The 6,301-nt window shown below is 30.5% G+C and overlaps 1 long non-coding RNA gene across 1 annotated transcript; it reads right to left on the reverse strand.

The window, feature by feature from the left end:
- Window positions 1-1,684: 1,684 nt before the first annotated feature.
- On the reverse strand, window positions 1,685-5,807 carry LOC148596413 (uncharacterized). The gene is made up of 4 exons (XR_015919274.1): window positions 5,724-5,807; window positions 4,805-5,387; window positions 4,097-4,162; window positions 1,685-2,452 (listed from the first exon to the last, which is right to left on the reverse strand). It is a non-coding gene; the product is annotated as an uncharacterized LOC148596413 (long non-coding RNA).
- Window positions 5,808-6,301: the final 494 nt, after the last annotated feature.

A 6,301-nucleotide genomic window follows, 5' to 3' on the forward strand; every position in this document is an offset into this window, starting at 1 on the left:
TTATTTTATGTTATTGATATGGGTCTGCAAATGGAAGCAAAGATTATAAGCTTCCTAATGAAATATAACGCACTAAAATGAGTTCCTTCAAATAATGATCAGATGTTTCTTTAACACATCGTTACAACTTCAAACCATTTGATTAGATCATTTGGGGAAAATCTAGGTTATCTTTAATAATCACACAAAACATCCATGTAAATTGACAAATATTAAAAACATTTTTGGTAAGGAAAGCTACAGCAATCACTTTGGATAACAAAGGAAACAATACTACCTTACCAGTAATCTCCAATGAGTTATGCTTTATGGTAGAGCCACACAAAAGTACACAATTAATTGCTTGTTCCGACTGATACCGACCTGAACATAACTGTTTAAAAATCAAGTGTTCAATTCAGGATTTGAATACGGACTTTGATGCAAGTTTTCAATTCGAGTCGAATGTCCGTATATATGATATTTCGTATATAAGATTTCAGTGTTCAGAATTAGGACATATGGATACTATAAACAAGAGTGAACATAATTTATTCGACATGATTGCAAAAAAGAGATTTATCGTTACTCACTTTATTGTTTAACTATTTACACAGGGTTGTCGTAATCCTCAGATGCACTGTCATTCAAATTGAAATAGCAAAAAAATTGTGTTTATTTGTTTACATTTTTGCATTCATCAGCAGATAAATACACAAATACGATGTGCATACTTAAAGGTTACTTCGTATTGATAGAAAATATAATCTAAGTAAGTACCTTTAAACCTTCTGAAACAATAATTAAGACTATCAAGAATTTTACCGATTTTACAACAACTCATCTTTTCAGGATATTGAATTGAAAACTCTTTGTTTCTAAACACACACCGGTGTTGTATTAATGTATACAATGTGGTCATTCAACAAAAACAAGATGCTGCAATTAAGTTGTGTTTTTAGTTGATAATACTATTTATTAAATGATTTTAATATTCTTCGTGATTCCTGAGTATCATAGCGTGTCGGTACTTTTTATTACAATTATAATTTGTCTTTGACTTTTGTTTATTTATTGTTCAATCATAATTTGAAAGTAATATGGCTACATCTTACATTTCAAAGCTAATCAGTAATTCACATATTAACATATCAAGTGCAACTCTCTTGCTATGGCGTAATGGAGCATATTTAAGAGTAATCAAGGGCACCAAGGTTATAGTGGTAATAAAAAGAATGTAATCCAGGGACAAAGATCAGACATGGAAAACAGACATACACAACAAAGAACATAAAGTAACTAAAATCATACATACAAAGTAACAAAAGCAAATGAGCAACTCGGACTCCACTAAAAACTGGGAGCATGGACCAGGTGCACCGGTAGGGTAAGGGTCCTCTGCTTTTCTAGAAACACCCGCCGAGTTGCTCATAAAAAGTCAAGTCCGGGGTAGACAAACGAGGAAAGGAAAACTATGCCCCGTTCAAAAACACAAAAGGGAAAAACAATGAAAGGTAAAACACTTTTTCTTCTTAAAAATAATTCTTCTTACAAATAATGCACCATATCGCGACGGGTTGTAAAAACTGAATAATATCTCCATCTGTTACATTTTATTATTCTTATGCAAAAGTAAGTACTGCTTTTTAACTGTTTGGCTTTATGTTTTTTTATTTATATTTTTTTTTTATTTAAAAAAATAAACTCTTCATCTACCCCAGTCTTGACTTTTTATGAACACATCTGCAGGTGTTTTAAGAAAAGTAGATGACGCTTACCCTACCGGTGCACCTGGTCCATGCTCCCAGTTTTCAGTGGAGTCCGAGTTGCTCATTTACTATTGTTATTTTGTATGTATTATTTTTTTTCTTTGTTGTGTTTGTCTTTTTCCATGTCTGGTCCTCTAACATTCTTTTTATGTCTCCTAGAATATTGGTTCCCTTGATTACTCGTTCAGGACACTATATTACAGGATTTGTTTTCATTCTTGTTTATTATATCTAAATGCTCTTCATGATGATCCACACACTTTATTTGTGTATCGTATCTTATGACAAATTTGGCGAAAATTGGAAAAGTACATCTACTTCCATCTACATGCTGTAAAAAATACTCAACTTCCATAATGTATAATCAGGTTCGATTTTGTCGGCATAAAACAATTGTGTATGTTGCTGTGGCTCTACTACCATAAACCCAACTCATTAATGGTTCAGAGTTTAGTAATATGGTTTGTGTTAGATCGACTGTTTCTTTTTATTATCCAAAAGTTAATTTTGTAGCCTTTTCAAAACTTATGTTGTAAATATTCGTGTGTGTACATGGATGTGATATTTAACATTTTTTTGTGTGTTTTTGTCTTGTTTGTTTGTTTCTGTTTGTACTTTTTTCTCATGGTAGTTTTTTTTCTGTATATAGATGCATGTTTCTGTTCTAGCCATTCGCTATCTGTGTCAATCTGATTTCTTTGACGCTGAAAAAAAAGAACTCACAGATTAAACAAGGGATACAAAATAAAAAAATATTGTTTATTACATCGAATAACTTAGTATCATCTAATATGACTTTACGACAGTTTATATCTTGACAGTTTTCCTTAAAAATGTTAATTGTAGGCAGATACCTAACGCTATTCCTAATTAGGACAAATATTCTAATCGCTTACATTTTTATTTCTTATCGTGAATTTTGAAGTATTTTTTACTAATGCTCCTAATGAGAAGTCATTTACAGCATTTCGCAACAGTTTTAAGTTTTTGCTCATTTACTTTTGTTACTTTGTATGTATGATTTTAGTTACTTTATGTTCTTTGTTGTGTATGTCTGTTTTCTATATCTGGCCTTTGTCCCTGGATTGCATTACTTTGATTACCGCTATAACCGTGGTTCCCTTGATTACTCTTGCAAAATTTATATGATTGATTTTTAGATTCGTTTTTTGTTTTTGTTTTGTTTTGTTTCGTTTTGTTTGTTTGTTTTTTATTTTTTAATTACGTTTTCACTTCATCGATCAATTTAATTAAAGAGTAATCAAGGGAACCAAGATTTTAACGGAAATCAGAAGAATGTAATCCAGGGACAAAGACGAGTCATGGAAAACCGACCAACAAAACAAAGAACATGAAAAAAAAATAATAGTACATACAAAGTAACAAATGTAAATGAGCAACATCAATCCTTATGTAAGGACTCATCTAGTAAACGAAAGGCTGTTCATTGAATATTTCCCTAAAATATATTTCACTTTCTGTTGTTCTGAGTGGATGTCTTTCAATAGAAAACATAAACTACCAAAGAAAGACAATCTATTGCATAAATTGTAGGTTTGTGTGTAAATCACTAATTAAAAATGTTCTGATATACAAAGGTAGAACTTTTAAGTATCGTAGGAAAAAAGATATCTAAAGGACATTAGAGTCTATGTTTGTATCCATTTGTGATGAAATAAGAGGTAAAAGTCACCAATTAGGGCATTTAGTGTACTAGAAGGTAATTTTATGAAAAAACGTCACAGATGCAAACAGATTCTGAAATTGTGTTACATGTATATTAAGATATACAATCGGCCACAAGTCAAGGAAAAATATAACATGCGAGGTGACTTAGTTGAGCACACAGATGAAAAATAGATAAGTGAATAATAACCACATTTACAGAAGTAAAAATGAACTAAATACAAAATGTGTTAAAAGGTGAAAAAATAAACTAATTTATACTGATTAAATTGGTATGAGAAGAACAGTTATTTTATTTTCCCCTATATTAATTAAGTGCACATTCGTCACTAATGCCTTCAAAAAATATGAATACAATTTAGGTGTTGATAAAAAAATCCATTAAAGAGTTTTATTTAGATATCATTATGAAATGATTTTATGTAGACTACTGTGTGTCCAATTATGAAAATTAGACGAAAAATATTTTCGAAAACGTGCAGACCAGCCTGTGAGGTTTTAAACAAAAAATGGGAGGAACCCATGATTGGCTGCTAAACACACTACTTTTATCAATTGTATGTATGCAATCTTTTTTTACGTGTACCTTTTCTGCATGCATATGATGAGCTGTATATTATAGCAATTAATTACAAAATATGCTAATGTCCCTTAATATATACTTATTGTTTTGTATCCTTGACAGTTACTTGTCCAACCATATTTCAATACATCCATTGAATTTCATTCTGTAAGAAGACATTCGAATAATTTGTCATAGTCAGCAACAATATAAGAATTCAGTGATAAATACAAAAACTTAATTACTCTTTGAACTAAATCATTCAGTTTTTAAATATTTGGAATCAGGAATTAAAGAATATTCTTGTACGTATCCTGTCGACTTAAACAATAAAATATTGCAAAATCGTTATTTGTAAGCCTTGTTTTAAAAACTCCATATGCAAGAATTTTGTTACCTACTCAATCATTTTATTGGGATGAAAATAACGTTCTATGAACCGCTTTTAACGGTTTAAACAGATTGGAAGCTTCAATTACCAACCAACATCGTTGTTTTAGCCACCAAAGTTGTATAAACACGGAAACCTCGAATCTTTTTGAACCGTTTTAAATAGTAAGCTCTGCTTTTTCAGCTATCGGATAGTAATTAATAGTCATAAAGTAGCATTTATTTCCATAAAATCAGAATGATTTTGCATTTTTTGTGATTGCGCCCTCTAAAAAGAGCAATCGTATCTTCAAGATGTACGCCAATCTCAAAAGCGTCAGACATATTGCGCAACATTTTTTTTATAATTAATGTTGATAACTTAAGAATAATCATATTCAGAAGAATTTTAGTTTCTGACTACACTAATTATATTTACCTTCTTTGTATCTTTATAAACTTTGATATGGTGCAAGGAGGAAATTGCCTTGTATATGTAGCAAGTCTGATTTATCTAGTTAGTTGGATCGCTTAATTGGTTTCTGATCCATTTCCGAATTTGAATAAAAACATATTGATGATAGCGCACATTTACACACCAACAAAAACAATATTATTCATTTTTACTTTTCAGTTAGCTGCAAACACCAACGTTAAGCGAGCGAACAAAAATGATCTTGTATTCAGAAGAATGTCTTATGTCTAACATTTTTTTCCTAATTAGTTTGAACGGTTCACATGCTGGCATTTCACTACAAAGTTTGAATACTGGCACAAGAATAAGATAGAGAATAACTCATATATTCACACCTTATTAATTGAACGCACCAATTAATTTATTTCACTACTATGGCGTTTAACTTCACAATCAACACGCACAAACAGTAAAACAATCATAACGATTGTTTTCCTCGAACATTCATTTATAGCACAACAGACATAATATTCAAAGACTTGTATACGATGATGGAATATCGACTTTTCCATCCATTGTTTTCTTCAAGAGATAGCAGAAACATTATCTACAAAAAAATATCAATATAAAGTAATGCTTAAGAATAATGTGTTAAACTCTATTACAATGTGCTGAAGACCCTTGAAAAAGCTTTTTGGAAAAATGCATCAGCATAAATCAATTGATTTGCTAATAATCCCACCAAGATAACAATATTGAAAGACTTCGAATTGTTTCACAAGAGTTTGTATTTCATTGAGATAGTTCACAAAGAATGGATTAACTACAAGTATTGTGTCGTCATCTCCGTTAAAACATTAAATATATGGATTTGATAAATTACAACTAAATAGAAGCAAAATCATTTTCCGAAGTAAGTCGACGTTGTGAAAAAAATAAATACCTTCCATGGATCCTAAACACCTCTCGAATGGTCAGTTGTATAATTAAGAAGTAGCTTGTGTTACCGTTTCTACTAGAACAAAATGATCATTTGTTAGATATAATTAATAAATTTACAACAAGAATTCACCACAACCTCTCGTGGAAAAGGCAGGGTGGGCATTATTCAATTTTATGTACACCACTTTTTAATGAGAATACGTAAACAGTACAAAAAGTGAATAATTCGGTCTATTATATACATCTATATCTTTTCAAGTATAACATTATTTTATCAAATCAGAATAGAGTCAAGCCTACTTCCACATCTAGCATTTTGAATCAAGTTTACATTATACAAATAATAATTGAATATGGTGTGATGTAAATAAAAAAATCCTTTTGAAATTCTTATGTGCCTTCACATATCAATCAACATATGGCACACACACTCCACTGCTATGATTATTTGAATTTCTTAATCTACATTTTTAGATATATACAGTATCTTGATGATCTAGACACCACTTATACCTATTGATGAATCATTCCATTTATTTACATTTTTAGTTTTTAGGGTAATGATAGCTCTAAAATGTA

The sequence above is a fragment of the Perna viridis genome, unplaced genomic scaffold, assembly GCF_037379345.1.
Source record: "Perna viridis isolate PV_CMFRI_1.1 ecotype Kerala unplaced genomic scaffold, ASM3737934v1 SUPER_16.28, whole genome shotgun sequence".
Lineage (NCBI taxonomy): Eukaryota > Metazoa > Mollusca > Bivalvia > Mytilida > Mytilidae > Perna > Perna viridis.